Source organism: Stenella coeruleoalba (genome assembly GCF_951394435.1).
Source record: "Stenella coeruleoalba genome assembly, chromosome: 14".
NCBI lineage: Eukaryota > Metazoa > Chordata > Mammalia > Artiodactyla > Delphinidae > Stenella > Stenella coeruleoalba.
The window spans coordinates 33,425,458-33,448,116 of NC_137160.1; positions in this window are offsets into that span (position 1 = coordinate 33,425,458).

Consider the following 22,659-nt stretch of genomic DNA (forward strand, 5'->3'; position numbering starts at 1 on the left):
TCTTCCCTGAGACCATTATCTAAAACACTGTCTGCAATTACTCTTTAAGGCAGCATGTAATCAGCCAAGGGCTACAAGACCAGGGTTTCAAATAGTCCCAAATGCTGAGGTTTGGGACATATTATAGGGGAGATTCAGTAGAGAGTTAGCTAAGTGGTCAAGCTTCCTTGGGTAAAATAGATTATTACGCATGATGAGTCAAGACATGAAAACATGAGGACGTAGGATATGAGTGAATGTATTTCTCTATAATGTATCTGTCTGCAGAGGAGGGGGAAGGAGGAGGGGGGCTGGAGGGTGAAAGTGTCCAGATGCTGGCGTGCAGTAAAGCATTCCTGGCTGTTAGTTCCAGTAGGTCATTACTGCATTAATTTGGTGTTTAATTAAATGCCTGAGCAACAGACCATTTATTTGTTATCTAATATTAGCTTTAGTTCTTATCAATTAAATGCTAGCTGAGGGCTTGATTCACTTATATTTGATGTCCTCTTATACTCTTTTCAGAAACAACAGCCAAACCCAACGAGGTCTCACTGTGCCTGCAAAGATTTATACACACAGATTTCAGTGTGAGGGATACAATATGCTGGTGTATTAGGTGCAGGTAAGGGAAATAAAAAGAAGATGTCATTTCATACTGAGATAGCAATTACCCAAATACATGGGCTGTGGTCTCCCTTTTCCCTCCCCCCTGTCTTTTGTGTGATGGTAGATATTAAGAGGAGAGGTGGAGGCTGGAAAGGGAAGATATTCCCCATCCTGTGTTGACATGTTTCCTCCCCCACCCGCGTTCTACCTTCCCCTGTGCTGAAGGCAAAGGCCGCTGGCTTTCCCCTGGCTAAATTTCTCATTCCCTTATGTGTACCTGAGCTTTTAGTGATACTTGTAGCTCTACCATGAAATGCTCCAACGCTAGGGGCTTGTGTACTTACTGTCAAGTCGATCAAGGTGCACTTCAACTGAAATATTATTTTGGATGAAAGGAGAGGAAAAAGGCCAGGAAGGTGAGAGAGAGAGAAATTCTGAAGCACAGTGGAAATATTAGGAATATGACCCAAGGCAATGTTTGTTACCAGTCTGTCATTTGCATGTCACCATCAACATGTTTCCCATGCCTACTGCCACATACCTCCCGTCTATCATTTATTTAATGTTTTCTTCAAACTTATCCATTCTTCTTAAATTAGAAGTTTGATTTTAAAAGAAAACTTGAATTCACTATCTCAAATACATGACTGATGCTACTTTCCATAAGAGGGTGATAGTATGAAAATAAATACAATATAATTAAATAATGTTATTAATTTATGGGAAAATACTACTACCTGTCAAAGGCTCTGAGCTTCAAGTCTGCACTTAATTTTCTAAAAAAGGAGAAAATAAATCTTAGAGAGGTGTTAAAAATGCAGTTCCAGACTGATAATTTATCCTTGGTATCATCAGAAGGATGAAAAGAGAATTGAAAAGGGAATAACTTTCTCACTATATGATTTAATTTTATTTGTCAGACTTGTGCATTACCTAAAATTATCTGTAGCATTTCACACTTGATGAAATATTGCTCTAAGTCACGGGAGTTCAATTCTAAACTTATCAAAAATTTTAGGAAAAACTCAAGAATGATTTGGGACAGAGCAACTGGAGGGGATAAATGGGAGACTTTAGAAACCAATGGCCCTTTACTGATTCAGGGAGCTTGTCAGGCAGTGATATTGCAGAGTAGGGCTTCCAGTGGTTAGAGTCATTCCTTTGAAGGCCTCGGTTGCAGCCCCTCCATGCCCAGTCCTCTGTCCCGAAGCCCTCTTACCTCATCTGGGGTACAGAGCCATACATATGCTCTCTCCTTTATGATCAATCTACAGCCTTCAGAGCCTTGCAAAATGCTCCATTTAAACATCATTCATTTCAGGGTCTTTTCTGTGAAAAGTTATCGAGTATCTTTAGCATCAGTGGTGCATCAAACCACAATTAGTCATAAATTTTATTATTTGCAACTGGATGAGAACATGTATGATAACAGAACCAGTGCATTTTGAAGAAGAAACATGCTTAGAGCACAAAGGAGAAGTCTGGAGAGTGTAGGCATGGTGGGGCATCCCAGGCAGCCCCATGTAGGGCTCTGTGCTTGTCTTACCCATCTACACATGAAGGAGAGCTTCCCAAGGCTCCATGTACCTGGATCCCTAATGGGTCTTTTTCCAGATCTTGACGGTTTCTCTCTCATGGCCTAACCTACTCTGTGGCACATTGTCATCAAGGTACAACAGATATGTGAGTTATCTTCTAATCAATCATTCTGGTGGTGGCCTCTAATTTTCATATCACATGACAAAGCTTGAGTTCAGGAGGCTGGGGGGACTAGAAGGCAGGGCCAGAAACCAGGTCCCCGGTTCCCATTTAAGTTGCATAAATACTAGTGAGAATGACTCTACTGAAAACTAGATACCAAAGGAATATGGCAATAGGTTATAATCCAAGCATAACATCCACTTTGGAGACATTTAAAACAAATGAAAAGGTCTCCCAACGGGGAAGAAGAACACAACTTTGGAGAAGGATGAGAAGACGATGTGTAAAATTTAGGTGGACAAACTGATTGTCAAGCAGCCAGCATCAGGAAAGCATTTCTCAGTAGCTGGCAAATCTGCAGTCCTTGGGCTGGAGTTTCAAATGGCCACTCTTGGGAGTTAGATAATTTATTCAGAAACAGTGGTTCTAAAGGAGTCAGAGGAATGGATATATGATTAAGACTGGGGTCCACTGATAAGAGTCAGGCATAAGACTTGGTAACAAAAATCAAGCAAGGTTGGAATTACTACTAGACACTGGAAAAGGATGTGTATATGGGGAGGGGCAATAAAGAGAGGAGAATGTCAAGACTGAGATGAGGTGAGACCCTGAACCAACCCACCCCCCAATCCTGTGCTAACATGGGTCTGTTATTATAGTCTTGGGAGGCAGCAAGAACATGTATTTAGAACTATGAATGAGACAGATGTAAGTTTTAAAGGAGGAGAGGGAGGGAGAGCAACATCTAAAATATAAGCCTATGATTGATTGATTAGGGTCCAGACTAGAGGACTAAACTCTAAGAAAAGTCATCAAGAAAGAATAAGTTGGGCCAGTCCACTGTCATCAACCTCTTCTCCTTCCCTGCAATGTATGGCTCAAATGATTCCCCAGTGATGTGTGTGTGTGTGTGTGTGTGTGTGTGTGTGTGTGTGTGTGTGTGTGTGTGTGTAATTGAAGTATAGTTAATTTACAATGTTGTGTTAGTTTCAAGTATACAGCAAAGTGATTCAGTTTGTTCTTTCCTTGCACACCTTTGGAGTGAGTTCTCCACCACTGACTCCATTGTTTATCCTTAGTTACACCCCACAGCCTGGCCATTTCTAGTTGTAGAGGATACAGAAAGCAGGATCTCTACATGAGTACAAACAGGCATAATTGTACCAGCTCTGCTGTGTTACAGGCTGCTCAGATAATCCAGCAAAATAGAAGTGGGGAAGCGCTCCATAAAGTTAAATGTGCTTTACAACTCCAAGAATGTTCCTCTCTTGGAATTATTTAGTTAATCATCAAATGCCTGCTTTGCTCTGCATATGTGGACCTAACTGTGGACTTGGTTTGCTCTGGCCTGCAAGGGTTTCTCAGCTTCCCTGGAAGGAACCTCTCTGCTCCTGGAACTGCTGACAGGGCCTCAGCGGCAATGGTGCTAACAGGTGGTGCTCTGATAATACCGGCTCCAGTTGAGGTACAGGAAAACAGAGCATCCGAAGACTGAAACCTGAGCGATAACAGGAAATGAAAAATGGGCAAAGTTATATCCTCTGTTCCCTCATAAAAGCTCCTGTGACAAATGGAATCACAGACATCACGCAGACTGCCTTGCTAAGCTATCTTGACGGCAAATATCCGTCCTCTGGTTATCTATGGGAAAATAATAAGCAAATGGTGTATGGGGGGCATGTGGGGAGAGGGAGAGAGAGAGAGAAAGAGAGAGAGAGATTTGCAGTTGATCAACAACTATAGCTACTATCTACAACGTTAAAAGAAAAGGCCATCTATACCTCTACACTGAACTTTAAATATTTAACTAACATTTGTGGGCTTGTTAAAATAGTGCTACTAATACATGGCAGTATTTGCTAAACTGGTTTTTCTGGGTGAAATACAAAATGCAAGAGTGTGAATTCAACCATAAGCGGCCGTACAAACACCCTTTCCTTTCCCGTTGTCCATTGTCAAAGCCAGCACTTAACTAAAGAGGCTTCTGAATAATGGTGTGAACATGTACTTCGTTCATACATTTTATAGTTAACGCTAGGTTTGAAATTCATCTTTTCCATCCTCATGATACAAATATAAATGCATAAATGTGCAGCCAAGAAAAAATAATCTCTTTGGCTTTCAATTAATTTGAAAGTAAATCATGATGCCGTTGTTTTCCTGGCAGATGCTAGATGTTCAATAAATATTTGTTAAATAAATAAATGAACATTTTCTAAGAAGGGCATGATACCAAAGTAAATTCAGTTTGCCCTTATATTTGTATCCAGAAAAATTACATCAAAATGAATATTTAGAATTTTAAAAGAGAGGTAATTTACAGAATGACACCATGGATAAGCAGGAGTGTTTGAGGGAGGCAGGAAGGAAAGGGGAGAAAACCATTCCATGTCTTTGCCAGGAGAGTGAGGAGGGTTACATCAGATCCCTTCAAGCACCATTTAGTAAGTTGCTTACCCAGCTGGATGCATACCATACAGGAATTTGGTTTATGGAAGGCTTCTAAAATAGCCTATGTGATGCACTGATTCACTGTATCATGTAGGGGGAACATATCTGGGTCTCTGCAGGGATAACTCCACCTGAGCTCTATGAAGCAACTAAAATGCATAGCTGTTCCAGTTTATCATCTGAAGTGGAGGCCTCTGAGCTGCAGATCCTTGGGAAGGGCTGGAAAAACAGACTGTAACAATTTGGAATACAGAATGTTTAGTTTGAATAAAATTCTGACATCTTTGGGAAGATTTAACAAACTTGAAGAATCTTTCCTCCAATCTAGTTAGTCCCTAATTTGTCTACAAATATCAAAAAGAAAACAAAAACTGATTGCCTCATTTTATTTATTTTTAATTTCTCAAGTGTCCTTCTTTGCTTTTTGAAAGTAGACACACAATGTAAAGCTTCTCACTTAGAAAGTTGCCTTAGACAAGGCAAGGCAAGGCTTGGCCACAAGCCAAGCAAATTCTGTTTCAGGAAAAAAAATATTAGGACAATATTTCCCATAGCTTAACTGGACCAGGGTAACTTTCTCAAAGACAGATACTTGAAAGGGCATTTGAGCCGGTGTTCACTTAAATAAGCAAATAAAAGAAGATATTCAGCTGAATGACTCATGCACTATCCTCTACCTAATAGCACAAAGTATATCGCTACAGTTTTGGAAGGTGTGCCCCTCTATCTTGCATGTGGATGTTTATTTAAAAGCTTCAAGAGCCTCATAAAGTGTTGAGAAGAATGCATTCTTATTGATTATTCTCTAGAAGATACCAAACAAGTCTTCAGTGTGTCCCCAAAGAAATAAAGTGCTATGGGTGCCTGAATGATGGGAGACTTTTCAGAATCTGCTCAGTACCCAAATCTTGGCTTACTAAAGAGTAAGCTAGAACCTTTACACAGTATTGATTTTAGAGCAAAAGACTGGACATCATTTCTAGAAATCTCTATCTGATTCTGGCTTGGATTTTTCTCTTGGACACTCTCCATAAAGGGTGGATTATCACTGGGTATTGTTATAATGGACAAATCTGATGCCAGATAATTATGAAATTAGAATCTTTGGATGTAAAGTCCAACAATCAAGACTTTAAACAAGCTCCCTAGATGATACTTCAGTATAATGTAGTATGAGAGTCACTTCTCTAACAGCTTCAGAAAGTGAGTCTGGGTTTTGGTAGGGTCAGCAATTATCTCCGACAATGTGGACAGTTGAGGAAAAGGAATGTAGTGTCTCGTTGACTGCCAGCCCTTTACAGGGCAGATGGACCTTTTCCTTCTGGAGGGCTGAATAGTGACCCCCAAAACATGTGTCTTGTCCTAATCACCAGAATCTGTGAACAGTATCACATATAGCCAAAGATATAATTAAGTTAAGGATCTTGAAATGACAATATTACTTGGATTATCCAGATGGGCCCTAAATACCATCACAAGTATTCTTAGAGAAGAAAAAGAAAATAACACAAATAACACAGACACATATAAGAGAAGGTAATGTGAAGGCAGAGGAGAGAGAGAAATGACCACAAGCCAAGGAATGCTGACAGCTGCCAGAAACTGTCAAAGGCAAGGGATAAATTCTCCCCTAGAGTCTCCAGTGGAAGTGAAGCTCTGCTGAAACCTTGAGTCAGACTCCAGAACTTACTTGACCTCCAGAATTGCGAGAGCAAATTCTGTTGTTTTAGCCACCAGTTTGTGATACTTTGTTTTGGCAGCCACAGGAGACTAATACATAATTCTTGCTACTTGAACAAAACAAAATTCCTTAGAACTCACATTTCAATAAAAAAAAAATCATTAAGTACCTGTCACATATCTGTGATGTGGCAGGCACATGGGTCTGAAGACACAACCCTGGCCTCATGGAACATACAGATCAGTCTTCCCCACTGGGCACAGGCCCCACAAGATGGAAAAACTTGCTTTTTTTACCTAGCATGGGCCCTGACACAAAAGAGGCCCTTGTAAATTTTATCTGTATGAATAGAAGCAAACAAAGTAATTAATAATTACACACTGTAGAGAGTAGGGAATAAGAGGAGGAAATGTAAATTAATACACTACAGGTAAAGAATTTGGTTCTAGACCTAGACTGTCTAGTTGTGAGTTCTTTGCTTATAAGATATGTTTTCTTTGAGTAAGTTATTTTACATTTATGTGCCTTTGTTTACTCATATAATTCATTATTTATAGGTTTGTTAAGAGTATTAAACAAAATAATCCATTTAAAATACTTAGCTGAGTATCTATAGCACAATATACAATATATTAATATTATTTTTTATATGGTAATGAGAGAAGGCCTCCAAGGAAGGCTACATTCAGCTGAGGATGTGGTTGACATGGAGACCTTAGGTGGGGGAGAATTTACATGTTTGAGAAACTGGACGGGGGACTCACTTGATAAAGCACTGTGAGGAGGTAGGTGGCAGCATGAAATGGAGCTGGAACAGTAAGAAGGGCAGCATGGGCCATGGTATGGGGTTTGCACTTGCTTCAAAGTGCAATGGGAAATTATTAAAAGCCTTTGAGCAGGAGAGTGATACAGCTAATATATATATATATATATATATATATAGATATATATATATAGATATATATATATATTTTAGTCACTTCGACTTTGACTTTTGTATAAAGAAAAGGTAATTTTGAAGGACAAAAAAATGGGGACATGTGTGAGGAGGTTCTTGCAGTAGCTGAGGGAGAAGTTATGACATCTAGGATTAGGATATTGGTGGTGGGAATGAGGAGAACTAGAAGTAGTTGAGTTATAGTTTGATGATAGCAGAGATAGGACTTGCTGATGGATCAGATGTATCAATAGATTCAGAGGGAGGGGAGAAAAGAAGAAGGTCACACCCTCAGGTTTCTGGCTTGAGAAAATGTGTGTGTGGTGATGTCATTTATGAAGATGGGAAGCCTCAGGGAAAAACGGGTTTTAAGATAAAATCAAGAATTCTGCTTTGGACATGTCAAAGAGGCAGCTGGACATATGAGTGTGAAGTTCAAAGAAGTTAATACTGAGACTATAAATTTGGGAAGTATCAAAATACAAATGTCCATTGAAGCGATGGGAATAAAGGAAGAGAATGTAGAAAAAAAGAAAAGGGAGGGGGCAAGCCCCAAATGATCTCCAACATTCATCTCACAGGAAGAGGTGGACGAGCCTATGAAAAAGACTGAGAAGGAGCAGCCAAGATGAGGGAGGAAAACAAGGAAGAATGGTGTCATGGAGGAAGGAGCACAAGAAGAAGGAGCTGGGTTAATTGCTGCTGAAACGTAGAGCAGTTTCAGTGGAATGATGGGAGGGAGCCAGACTGGGTTGAACTGTTAAATGAAAAGGAGCTGAGGAAATAGAGACAGTGTGTAAGACGATTCAGTTACCAGAGGAGGAAAGCAGAGGAATTGGACTGTAGCTGGTGGGAAACTGTAAGTTCATGGGAGGCTGTATTTCATTTTATTTTATTTTATTATAATATTTTATTTTATAAAATAAATATAAAAATTATTTCATTTTATATGTAAGAGACATCATGTTTATGAGGTAAAGTAAGCAATTTGGTGAGAAGAAAGAAGTTGATGATGTAGGAGAGAAAAGGGACAACTGAGAATATAAAGCCCTTGAGAAGATGGGGGAATTGTGATGCAAAACACATGTAGAGAGTCCTTTTGACAGAGGAGAGATACTTAATCACCTGAGAAAGAAAGACAGAATGGGGAGAAGGATGTTTCCACATCCTTCGTAGGTTAAGAGATGTTGAATATGGGAGGACATGGAAGTCCAGACTGACGGCTCCTTATTTGCTCAATAAAGTATAGAATAAGATTATCCTGGTGAGGAGAGGTATAAAAAGAAAAAAAAAAAGTATGAAGTAGTCTTCGATAAGAATGAAAAAGTGAACATTGCAGAGAAATACACTAAGATTGTCAGGTAAGGCTGGATGGCTGTTTGAAGTTGGGTATCATGAATTCACAGTGACTTGTACTCCAAGTTATGAGATCCGTGAGAATAAATATGAAGATTATTAGGTTCTTCCAGGGTTGGAGTATTGGCAGGAAAATGTGAAGGAGAGAAAAAAGAAGTAATAGAGTTGAGGATGTTTGCAAGGAGGTAAGTATGATAAGGAACGATGAAATATATGAAAGTTTAGGAGGGAAGTAGAGATGGGAGGGGGGTGATGGATAGAAAGAAGGCCAAGAGATTAGACAGCAAAATGAAACAGACTCATTGTTTTAAAGGGACACTTTATCAGGTGAGCTAGTTGGATAGGAGGTTAGACTAGAGGGTGCGATCTTCCAATCAGTGATTTAGAAGGTCGCTGCCATTTTTGTTAATGACAAGGTCTGGGGATGTACCATGAGAGTGTGTGGTTGAGGAGTAAAGGGAAAGGGTACTGGAGATGAGAGGTTGAGGCTCTGAAAGCCAGAGTTGGATGGGTCTTACATGGGGATATTCCAGCTTTAGAGAATACCAGTAGGAATTGGGACAGAGAGGAAGACAACTGCCCAGGTACTAAAGTCATTCATGAATGAGAGGCAATGACCAGGAGAGGATAGGTGATGATAATGGAAGAGTAAAAGGGTTGTATACCAGTGTGTTATAACCTGTTATAAGAATGAGGAACATAATTGCCCAGAGTGGAATTCATTTCTCATATCTCTCCCCTCCTGACTCAGGTTTGGAGTGTATGGGGAATAAATGATGTCCTTCTCCTAAGAAGGTTAAAGTGTGTATAGTCCTTAGTTTCTACAGGCAGTAGAAGTGGTCTTGGTAGGGTGGTCCTGAAGAGTTTACACAGTGTAATAGAAAAAAGGCAAATTGGATGATGGGCTTCAGGTGCTGTTTGATCTACTCAGGCAGAGAAGCAGTTGACACTGCTCTGGAAGTGGAGGTGGGAATATGTTTGATAAAGTCTCCTTGGATCAGAGAGGCAGGCAAAGTGGTACATAGACTTTTATAAAATCTCTGATCCATGCCTTTCCTACTGGAACCCTTTTCATCAGATTCAGGACATAGCACCTAGATGTACCAAGGGATGGGGGAAAGCCTAGTTAAGATGCTACTTCTAGCCATTTGGTTTTGAAGCCAAATGGTGAATATTTTGGTAGGATTATCTAGAAACCTTGCGTTGTAAATGGTTAAAGTGCCTGGCTCCAAATAGAAAAGTCTATAGCTTGTGTCTGCTGCTCTCCATTGTGTTCTTATTCCCCTCCTCCTCAACTTCAAAGGCATTGTGACCCAAGTGAGCAAAACCCTCTGGAGCTAGGTTACCTGGTTCAAATTCTGTCCTGCTACTTACTAGTTGTGTGAGTTGTGGGAAGTTACTTACTTACTTTCCCTATAAGAGGCTTCAGTAAAGAGGGATAATAATATTTACTTCCTAGGATATGTGTGAGACTTAAATGACTTATGTGTGAAAAGCTTATAACTGTGCATGGCATGGAGTAAGTACCATGTAAATATTTATTATTATTATTGTTCTTCCAGACTCACTCTGTGATTGAGACAGAAACTATTCTTTGGATTCAATTGCATCCAAAGAATAGTGGTTTTCAAACTAAATTTCTTAAAATCTTAAGAAGGTCTCTAAATGTTTAATGAAAATATATATAAATTTATTTTAACTACTTTTTAAAACCTGTAACAAAATGAATATAAGCTCAAACGTCCTACATGTTACATTTTATGTACTAGTACATTTATTATTTTAGCTGCCAGATTAACTTATTTTTTGTGTAGATCTTGAAATAAACTGTTCCCATTATCTTTTTATAATTAAAAATCATGTCTCAGGGTTACAAGGTAAATTATTAAAACCTATTATACTTTATATGAAACAGGATTTCTTTGACTGAATGCATTTGAAACAAATACAGAAAAGAAATTAGGTGAGGCTGAGGTTATTATGAGACTGCAAACATATTTCATATTTTTGTGTCATTAAAGTAGTTTTTCATTGTTATCATTAATTGATTTATAAGTAAATATTATAAACTTATATTCATAAAATAATATAACATTAGTATACTACTTTATCTGCTTTTACTTTTTGGATTCAATATAAGACTGTGTTTGAGGGCTTCCCTGGTGGCGCAGTGGTTGGGAGTCCGCCTGCCGATGCAGGGGACACGGGTTCGTGCCCCGGTCCGGGAGGATCCCACATGCCGCGGAGCGGCTGGGCACGTGAGCCATGGCTGCTGAGCCTGTGCGTCCGGAGCCTGTGCTCCACAACGGGAGAGGCCACAACAGTGAGAAGCCAATGTACAGCAAAAAAAAAAAAAAAAAAAAAGACTGTGTTTGAGCAAGAAGTTCCACTGCTAAAACAAGCAAAAAATATTTGAAGACATCAAGTTAAGTCATTGTTCTAGTCACCATCTTAGGGGACTGAAAACATTGATATATATGCCAAATTTATACTCAAAATGCAAGTTCCTATGAAATTCAGTTGCAAGGGATCCCTGTGAGACGTCTGATTTCTTTTTCTGGGAATTGTTTTTTTTTTTCTTTTTTCTTTTTTTTTTTTTTTAACATCTTTGTTGAGGTATAATTGCTTTACAATGGTGTGTTAGTTTCACTTTATAACATAGTGAATCAGTTATACATATACATATGTTCCCATATGTCTTCCCTCTTGCGTCTCCCTCCCTCTCTCCCTCCCTATACCACCCCTCCAGGCTGTCACAAAGCACCCAGCCAATATCCCTGTGCCATGTGGCTGCTTCCCACTAGCTATCTACCTTACTACGTTTGGTAGTGTATATATGTCCATGACTCTCTCTCGCCCTGTCACAGCTCACCCTTCCCCCTCCCCATAACCTCAAGTCCGTTCTCCAGTAGGTCTGCGTCTTTATTCCTGTCTTACCCCTAGGTTCTTCATGACATTTTTTTTTTCCTTAAATTCCATATATATGTGTTAGAATACGGTATTTGTCTTTTTCTTTCTGACTTACTTCACTCTGTATGACAGACTCTAGGTCTATCCACCTCATTACAAATAGCTCAATTTCGTTTCTTTTTATGGCTGAGTAATATTCCATTGTATATATGTGCCACATCTTCTTTATCCATTCATCCAATGATGGGCACTTAGGTTGTTTCCATCTCTGGGCTATTGTAAATAGAGCTACAATGAACATTTTGGTACATGACTCTTTTTGAATTTTGGTTTTCTCAGGGTATATGCCCAGTAGTGGGATTGCTGGGTCATATGGTAGTTCTACTTGTAGTTTTTTAAGGAACCTCCATACTGTTCTCCATAGTGGCTGAACCAATTCACATTCCCACCAGCAGTGCAAGAGTGTTCCCTTTTCTCCACACCCTCTCCAACATTTATTGTTTCTAGATTTTTTGATTATGGCCATTCTGACTGGTGTGAGATGATATCTCATTGTAGTTTTGATTTGCATTTCTCTAATGATTAATGATGTTGAGCATTCTTTCATGTGTTTGTTGGCAGTCTGTATATCTTCTTTGGAGAAATGTCTATTTAGGTCTTCTGCCCATTTTTGGATTGGGTTGTTTGTTTTTTTGTTGTTGAGCTGCATGAGCTGCTTGTAAATTTTGGAAATTAATCCTTTGTCGGTTGCTTCATTTGCAAATATTTTCTCCCATTCTGAGGGTTGTCTTTTGGTCTTGTTTATGGTTTCCTTTGCTGTGCAAAAGCTTTGAAGTTTCATTAGGTCCCATTTGTTTATTTTTGTTTTTATTTCCATTACTCTAGGAGGTGGGTCAGAAAGGATCTTTCTGTGATTTATGTCATAGAGTGTTCTGCCTATGTTTTCCTCTAAGAGTTTGATAGTTTCTGGCCTTACATTTAGGTCTTTAATCCATTTTGAGCTTATTTTTGTGTATGGTGTTAGGGAGTGATTTAATCTCATACTGTTACATGTGCCTGTCCAGTTTTCCCAGCATCACTTATTGAAGAGGCTCTCCTTTCTCCACTGTACATTCCTGCCACCTTTATCAAAGATAAGGTGACCATATGTGCGTGGGTTTATCTCTGGGCTTTCTATCCTGTTCCATTGATCTATCTTTCTGTTTTTGTGCCAGTACCATACTGTCTTGATTACTTTAGCTTTGTAGTATAGTCTGAAGTCAGGGAGCCTGATTCCTCCAGCTCCTTTTTTCATTCTTAAGATTGCTTTGGCTATTCGGGGTCTTTTGTGTTGCCATACAAATTGCGAAAAATTTTGTTCTAGTTCTGTGAAAAATGCCAGTGGTAGTTTGATAGGGATTGCATTGAATCTGTAGATTGCTTTGGGTAGTAGAATCATTTTCACAATATTGATTCTTCCAGTCCAAGAACATGGTATATCTCTCCATCTATTTGTATCATCTTTAATTTCTTTCATCAGTGTCTTATAATTTTCTGCATACAGGTCTTTTGTCTCCTTAGGTAGGTTTATTCCTAGATATTTTATTCTTTTTGTTGCAATGGTAAATGGGAGTGTTTTCTTGATTTCACTTTCAGATTTTTCATCATTAGTATATAGGAATGCCAGAGATTTCTATGCATTAATTTTGTATCCTGCTACTTTACCAAATTCATTGATTAGCTCTAGTAGTTTTCTGGTAGCATCTTTAGGATTCTCTATGTAGAGTATCATGTCATCTGCAAACAGTGACAGCTTTATTTCTTCTTTTCTGATTTAGATTCCTTTATTTCCTTTTCTTCTCTGATTGCTGTGGCTAAAACTTCCAAAACTATGTTGAATAAGAGTGGTGAGAGTGGGCAACCTTTTCTTGTTCCTGATCTTAGTGGAAATGCTTTCAGTTTTTCACCATTGAGGATGATGTTTGCTGTGGGCTTGTCATATATGGCCTTTATTATGTTGAGGAAAGTTCCCTGTATGCCTACTTTCTGCAGGGTTTTTATCATAAATGGGTGTTGAATTTTGTCAAAAGCTTTCTCTGCATCTATTGAGATGATCATATGGTTTTTCTCCTTCAATTTGTTAATATGGTTTATCACATTGATAGATTTGTGTATATTGAAGAATCCTTACATTCCTGGAATAAACCCCACTTGATCATGGTGTATGATCCATTTAATGTGTTGTTGGATTATGTTTGCTAGTATTTTGTTGAGGATTTTTGCATCTATGTTCATCAGTGATATTGGCCTGTAGTTTTCTTTCTTTGTGACATCCTTGTCTGGTTTTGGTATCAAGGTGATGGTGGCCTCGTAGAATGAATTTGGGAGTATTCCTGTCTCTGCTATATTTTGGAAGAGTTTGAGAAGGATAGGTGTTAGCTCTTCTCTAAATGTTTGATAGAATTCGCCTGTGAAGCCATCTGGTCCTGGGCTTCTGTTTGTTGGAAGATTTTTAATCACAGTTTCAATTTCAGTGCTTTAGATTGGTCTGTTCATATTTTCTATTTCTTCCTGATTCAGTCTTGGCAGGTTGTGCATTTCTAAGAATTTGTCCATTTCTTCCAGATTGTCCATTTTATTGGCATAGAGTTGCTTGTAGTAATCTCTCATGATCTCTTTTATTTCGGCATTGTCAGTTGTTACCTCTCCCTTTTCATTTCTAATTCTTTTGATTTGAGTATTCTCTCTTTTTTTCTTTATGTGTCTGGCTAGTGGTTTACCTATTTTGTTTATTTTCTCAAAGAACCAGCTTTTAGTTTTACTGATCTTTGCTATTGTTTCTTTCATTTCTTTTTCATTTATTTCTGATCTGATTTTTATAATTTCTTTCCTTCTGCTAGCTTTGGGGGTTTTTTGTTCTTCTTCTCTAATTGCTTGAGGTGCAAGGTTAGGTTGTTTATTCAAGATGTTTCCTGCTCCTTAAGGTGGGCTTGTATTGCTATAAACTTCCCCCTTAGAACTGCTTTTGCTGCATCCCATAGGTTTTGGGTCGTTGCGTCTCCATTGTCATTTGTTTCTAGGTATTTTTTTCTTTCCTCTTTGATTTCTTCAGTGATCACTTCATTATTAAGTAGTGTATTGTTTAGCCTCCATGTATTTGTATTTTTTACAGATCTTTTCCTGTAATTGATATCTAGTCTCATGGTGTTGTGGTCAGAAAAGATACTTGATACAATTTCAATTTTCTTAAATTTACCAAGGCTTGATTTGTGACCCAAGATATGATCTATCCTGGAGAATGTTCCATGAGCACTTGAGAAAAATGTGTATTCTGTTGTTTTTGGATGGAGTGTCCTATAAATATCAATTAAGTCCATCTTTTTTAATGTATCATTTAAAGCTTGTGTTTCCTTATTTATTTTCATTTTGGATGATCTGTCCATGGGTGAAAGTGAGGCGTTTAAGTCCCCTACTATGAATGTGTTACTGTCAATTTCCCCTTTTATGGCTGTTAGTATTTGCCTTATGTATCGAGGTGCTCCTATGTTGGGTGCATAAATATTTACAATTGTTATATCTTCTTCTTGGATTGATCCCTTGATCATTATGTAGTGTCCTTCTTTGTCTCTTTTAATAGTCCTTATTTTAAAGTCTGTTTTGTCTGATATGAGAATTGCTACTCCAGCTTTCTTTTGGTTTCCATTTGCATGGAATATCTTCTTCCATCCCCTTACTTTCAGTCTGTATGTGTCTCTAGGTCTGAAGTGGGTCTCCTGTAGACAGCATATATAAGGGTCTTGTTTTTGTATCCATTCAGCCAATCTGTGTCTTTTGGTGGGAGCATTTAGTCCATTTGCATTTAAGGTAATTATCGATATGTATGTTCCTATTCCCATTTTCTAAATTGTTTTAGGTTCGTTGTTATAGGTCTTTTCCTTCTCTTGTGTTTCTTGTCTAAAGAAGTTCCTTTAGCATTTGTTGTAAAGCTGGTTTGGTGGTGCTGAACTCTCTCAGCTTTTGCTTGTCTGTAAAGGTTTTAATTTCTCCATCAAATCTGAATGAGATCCTTGCTGGGTAGAGTAGTCTTGGCTGCAGGTTTTTCTCCTTCATGACTTTCAGTATGTCCTGCCACTCCCTTCTGGATTGTAGGGTTTCTGCTGAGAGATCAGCTGTTAACCTTATGGGGATTCCCTTGTGTGTTATTTGTTGTTTTTCCCTTGCTGCTTCTAATATGCTTTCTTTGTATTTAATTTTTGAGAGTTTGATTAATATGTGTCTTGGCGTATTTCTCCTTGTATTTATCCTGTATGGGACTCTCTGTGCTTCCTGGACTTGATTAACTATTTCCTTTCCCATATTAGGGAAGTTTTCAACTATAATCTCTTCAAATATTTTCTCAGTCCCTTTCTTTTTCTCTTCTTCTTCTGGAACCCCTATAATTCGAATGTTGATGAGTTTAATGTTGTCCCAGAGGTCTCTGAGACTGTCCTCAGTTCTTTTCATTCTTTTTTCTTTATTCTGCTCTGCAGTAGTTATTTCCACTATTTTATCTTCCAGGTCACTTATCCGTTTTTCTGCCTCAGTTATTCTGCTATTGGTCCCATCTAGAGTACTTTTAATTTCGTGTTGTTCATCGTTGTTTTTTCATCTTTAGTTCTTCCAGGTCCTTGTTAACTGTTTCTTGCATTTTGTCCATTCTATTTCCAAGATTTTGGAACATCCTTACTATCATTATTCTGAATTCTTTTTCAGGTAGACTGCCTATTTCCTCTTCATTTGTTAGGTCTGATACATTTTAATCTTGTTCCTTTATCTGCTGTGTGTTTTTCTGTCTTCTCATTTTGCTTATCTTACTGTGTTTGGGGTCTCCTTTTTGCAGACTGCAGGTTCTTAGTTCCTGCTGTTTTTGATGTCTGTCTCCAGTGGCTAAGGTTGGTTCATTGGGTTGTGTAGGCTTCCTGGTGGAGGGGACTAGTGCCTGTGTTGTGGTGGATGAGGCTGGATCTTGTCTCTCTAGTGGGCAGGTTCACGTCTGGTGGTGTGTTTTGGGGTGTCTGTGGCCTTATTATGATTTTAGGCAGCCTCTCTGCTAATGGGTGGGGTTGTGCTCCTTTCCTGCTAGTTGTTTGGCATAGGTTGTCCAGCACTGTGGCTTGCTGGTCGTTGAGTGAAGCTGGGTGCTGGTGTTAAGATGGAGGTCTCTGGGAGATTTTTGCCGTTTGATATTATGTGGAGCTGGGAGGTCTCTTGTTGAGCAGTGTCCTGAAGTTGGCTCTCCTACCTCAGAGGCAGAGCCCTGACTCCTGGCTGCAGCACCAAGAGCCTTTCATCCACACGGCTCAGAATAAAAGGGAGAAAAAGCAGAGAGAATTAGTAGAAGTATGAGAAAAGAAAGAAGGAAACGAGGGAAGGAAGGAAGGAAGGAAGAAAGAAAGAAAGAAGCAAAGAAGGAAAGAAGGCAAGAAGGAAAGAAAGGAGGGAGGGAGGAAGGAAGGAAGGAGGGAAAGAGGGAAAAAAGACAGAAAGAAAGAAGATACAGTAAGAATAAAATAAAGTATAATAAAGTTATTGAATTAAAAAATACTTTTTTAGAAAAAAAAAAAGGGACGGATAGAACCTTAGGACAAATGTTGGAAGCAAAGCTATACAGACAAAATCTTACACAGAAGCATACACATACACCCTCACTAAAGGAGGTAAAGGGGGAAAAATCATAAATCTTGCTCTCAGAGACCACCTCCTCAATTTGGGATGATTCGTTGTCTAAAGGAGGGAAGGAAGGAAGGAAGGAAAGAAAGAAAGAAAGAAAGAAAGAAAGAAAGAAAGAAAGAAAGAAAGAAAGAAAGAAAGAACGAAGGTAAAGTATAACGTTATTAAAATTATAATTAATTATTAAGAAAAAAAAAAAAACATGGACGGGTAGAACCCTAGGACAAATGGTGGAAGCAAGACTATACAGACAAGATCTCACACAGAAGCATACACATACACATTCACAAAAAGAAGAAAAGGGAAAAAAATCATAGATCTTGCTCCTAAAGTCCACCTCCTTAATTTGGGATGATTGGTTGTCTATTCAGGTATTCCACAGATACAGGGTATATCAAGTTGATTGTGGAGCTTTAATCCGCTGCTTCTGAGGCTGCTGGGAGAGATTTCCCTTTCTCTTCTTTGTTCTTACAGCTCACCGGGGCTCAGCTTTGGATTTGGCCCTGCCTCTGCGCGTAGGTCGCTGGAGGGCGTCTGTTTTTTGCTCAGACAGGACGGGGTTAAAGGAGCCGCTGATTCGGGGGCTCTGGTGCACTCAGGCCGGGGGGGCGGGAGGGGCACTGCGTGCGGGGCGGGCCTGCAGCGGCAAAGGCCGGCGTGACTTTGCACCAGCCTGAGGCCCGCCGTGCGTTCTCCTGGGGAAGTTGGCCCTGGATCCCGGGAACCTGGCAGTGGCGGGCTGCACAGGCTCCGCGGAAGAGGGGTGTGGAGGGTGACCTGTGCTCGCACACAGGCCCGTTGGTGGCGGCAGCAGCAGCCTTAGCGTCTCCCGCCCGTCCCTGGAGTCTGTGCTTTTAGCCGCGGCTCGCGCCCGTCTCTGGAGTTCCTTTAAGCTGCGTTCGTAAACCCCTCTCCTCGCGCACCAGGAAACAAAGAGGGAAGAAAACGTCTCTTGCCTCTTCGGCAGGTGCAGACTTTTCCCCGGCTAGCCGTGGTGCACTAACCCCCTGCAGGCTGTGTTCACGCAGCCAACCCCAGTCCTCTCCCTGCGCTCCGTCTGAAACCGAAACCCAAGCCTCAGCTCGCAGCACCGCCCGCCCCGGCGGGTGAGCAGACAAGCCTCTCGGGCTGGTGAGTGCCGGTCGGCACCGACCCTCTGTGCGGGAATCTCCCCGCTTTGCCCGCCGCACCCGTTGCTGTGCACTCCTCCGCGGCTCCGAAGCTCCCGCCTCCGCCTCCCGCAGTCTCCGCCCGCGAAGGGGCTTCCTAGTGTGTGGAAACTTTTCCTCCTTCACAGCTCCCTCCCACTGGTGCAGGTGTCGCCCCTATTCTTTTGTCTGTTTTTTCTTTTTTTTTTTTCTTTGCCCTACCCAGGTACGTGGGGAGTTTCTTGCCTTTTCGGAAGTCTGAGGTCTTCTGCCAGCCTTCAGTAGGTGTTCTGTAGGAGTTGTTCCACGTGTAGATGTATTTCTGGTGTATCTTTCTGTAGCTTGGACTTTTCCTGGACTAAATCCAAGGTACTAGCGGGGCTGTGTTCCTTTCTGTAGATTCTAGGGGAGAGACCTTTTAGGGTTGGTGGAGTTCTCACCTCACATCACTCTGATCTTGGGAATTGGTTTTTAATTCAAATTTGAATCTTTGTAGCAGGTGGAAGAATTTACTGGATGAGAAGAATAAACATTACTTGATAGTAGCCTACATACGCAAGAGATTAAACAGTATGGCTTCCATTTACCATGACAACTTGGAATGTGCATGAACAGCCTGAAATACTTGAGCAAGAGCTTGCACTCTTGGTGGAGGTCGCGTTCTCCATATGATCCTGTTGAGTTTTCTAAGTAGGGGCATACCAGAAACTGTCTAGCACAGTGGTGAGGAGGGCTGGTTCTGCTATTCACTAGTCTCGTGACCTTAGCAAACTATTTTCAGTCTTTGAGCCTTAATCTTTTCATCTGCAAAATGGGGACAATAATATTGGGTTGGCCAAAATTTTCCTTTGGTTTTTAAATAAAAATATATGACACATTTTTTTGATTTTCACAAAGAACTTTATTGAACAACTTATTCAGTGTTTTGTTCTACTACATTCTGCCATTTTTCAGGCAACTTCATAATTCCTTCTTCCCAAAACATTGTATCATTTTGAGCAAAGAACTCTTCCAGGTGCCTTTTACAGTCCTCCAGGGAATTGAATTTTTTTTTTCGATTTAGAGAATTTTGTAAAGACCTAAATAAATGGAAATCCAAAAGTGCAATGTCTGGTGAATACGGCAGATGAATCAGAACTTCCCAGCCAAGCTGTAACAGTTTTTGCATGGTCATCAAAGAAACATGTGGTCTTGTGTTATCCTGATGGAAGCTTATGCATTTTCTGTTGACTAATTCTGGACTCTTTTCATGAGTGCTGCTTTCAGTTAGTCTAATTGGGAGCAGTACTTGTTGTAATTAATAGTTTGGTTTTCCAGAAGGAGCTCATCATAGAGGACTCCCTTCCAATCCCCTCATATACACAACATCACCTTCTTTGGATGAAGACTAGCCTTTGGTATTGTTGGTGGTGGTTCATTTCCCTTGCCCCACAATCTCTTCCATTCCACATTATTGTACAGTATCCACTTTTCATCACCCTTCACAATTTGTTTTAAAAATGGAATGTTTTTGTTATGTTTAAGTAGAGAATCACATGGAGAAATACAGTCAGGAAGGTTTTTTTTTTTTTTTGCTTAACTTATGTGAAACCCAAACATCAAAGTGATTAACATAACCAAGCTGTTGCAAATGATTTTCAATGCTTGATTTGGATATTTTGAGTATGTCAGTTTATCTCTCACGTGGTATAACATTGATTGTTCTCAATTAATTTCTCTATTTGATCGTTATCAACTGCAACTGGTCTACCCGACCGTGGAGCATCGTCCAGCTAGTGAACTCCAGCACGGAACTTCGCAAACCACTTTTGACACGTTCAGTCACAGCACCTTCTTCATACACTGCCCAAATCTTTCTTTTGCGTTTCAGTTGCTTTTTTACCTTTCTTGAAATAATAAAGCATAATATGCCAAAAATGTTGCTTTTTTCCTTCCATCTTCAATATTAAAATGGTTACCCCAAAATTTACCAATTTGGATAAGTTTTTTTTGTTTGTTTGTTTGTTTTAATGCACGCTAATATGACAGCTGTCACAATACAATCTAACAAAATTGTTTCAAATGAAGTTAAAGACAGCAAGTGCCAGCTTATGGAAAAAAATGAACGAACCTTCTGGCCAACCCAGTAATAGCTACAGCATGTTGTTGTTCAGTGCATTAAATGAAATAATCTGTGTAAATGATTTAGCCCAGGGCATGGTACATAAGTGCTCAATCAGTGTTGTTTAGGATTATTACCATATGCACCACTAAGTGGCTACTGAGCACTTAATTTGTGTCTGAATTTGAATCCTGGCCCAGGCACTTCAATATCTAAAAGATCTTGGGAAAGGTGCTTGTCCTCTCTAAGCCTCTGTACCTATATCACAAGGTTATTGTCAGTATAAAGTGAATTAATACATATAAGGAATCTAGAATAGCGTTTGGCCCCTAAGAAACACTCAGAAATTTTTAGTTATCATCATCATCTTCTTCTTCATCATCAAAGTCCTCTGTCATCAAGGATCATTATCTGGTCCCTGCTCTTCACTACATACCCATTATTCCTTTGATCTTGTTAAATGACAACAATAACCTATATCTAACTAAATGACTAGGCTTTTATTTTTTAAGTTCAACTGCCATAATAGCTATAACCACACATTAAACAATTTTTAAAAGATAATGTCAATATGGTACAATGTTCTTACCGAATAACATTTATTTCTTTTAAATACAGAAATGTCTTTCTGTCATTCTACTTGATCATATAATATGATATACAATTTAGTTTTTCATTACAGAAAATTTCAAACATATACAAAAGTAGTGAGAGCAGGATAATGCACCCCATGTACACATCACTCAGCTTCAACAATTATTAACACATGGCCAGTTTTTGTCATCTTTACACCTACTCATCCCTCACTTTTGGATTATTTTGGAGTGTAAGATAGAATTATTATCAAAAACACAATTATTTTTAGTGCAAGAATAAACCTCAGCTTTAGACCTTATCATAAATATTATGAATTTCTAATGTGTGAATCTTAGTCTTTGAGGTTTCACTGGCAAGGGAATAATTCTTACGATGGAGAATTTTGTTGTTGTTGCATAGTAAACCACTTTTCCTAAGGCCCCATGACTGTTTTACTGCTGCTTCCTATAGATGCTTCCAGATGTTTGGGGGTTGGGGGGACATCTCTTATAGCTTCCAAGAAACCCAGTTAGAACCCACTGTGCAACTTACAAAGGATGATTCACCTGATCAGGAAACTACCTGATCAGGAGCCACCTGATCAGGAGAATATCCCAGACTCACCGTCTTGGGAAAATGCAAAGGGCAGCTCTTGCAGAAAGTCTGGCCAAGCATAGAAATTTGATTTTTATGGCCACCTACCTCCACCATCTCATGAGTGGTTATCACACAGTTTCATCTTTGATCAGTGGGGTAAAGTTGGAGGTGTGGAGGAGTGGAGACAATCATGGTTGTGCACAGTTAGCATGTTCTCTGCTTCTGGCCCTGGATTTATTAGGATGGAATTTCACAGATTTTTCCAGAAATATCCTGCCCAAGGCTTTCTCCCACTGCTTTCTGGCCTTTCTCTTATTTCTCTGGTTCCCAAATCATGCGCTCTATATCCAAGTATAGGGATTGAACCTGTAGACACTTTTAGAAAAGGGTCTAATTATCCTGTCCCCGCTTTTTCTCTTTATTTATTCAGAAGCAACCCACTAAGACCTTAATTTTGAATTCAAGTCAGTTACATCAGAGGGGAAGGGGAGTGGGTTCTGGGCACAGGGAACATTCTGAATAAAGCAGAGACATGAGACTGGGCAGATTTAATTTGAAAAGCTAAAGGAATTTCAGAAGATAAGGGTTTCACACAGGGGTGATGTGTGACAAAGGTCTAGTGCTAGTCTAAGGAGATTCTCTGGAGACAAATTTTACAGGACCTCATAAACCTTATAGAGATTCTGTACTTTTTTCTAAGGACAACAGTAAACTCCCAATTTCCTCCATAAACATTACAGGGAAATGTGAGAAAGAATAGTCTTATGGAGTTGCTTGATAATTTTGCTTTTTGAGAAAGGCAGCTCAAAAAATTGAAATAGAATTTGGACCCATCTGTATTAATATCCTTCCCCTCCTCCCTCTCTTTCTTCCTTCTCTTCCTTCCCCCTTCCTTCCTTCTTTCCACTTCCTCTCATCCTTCCTG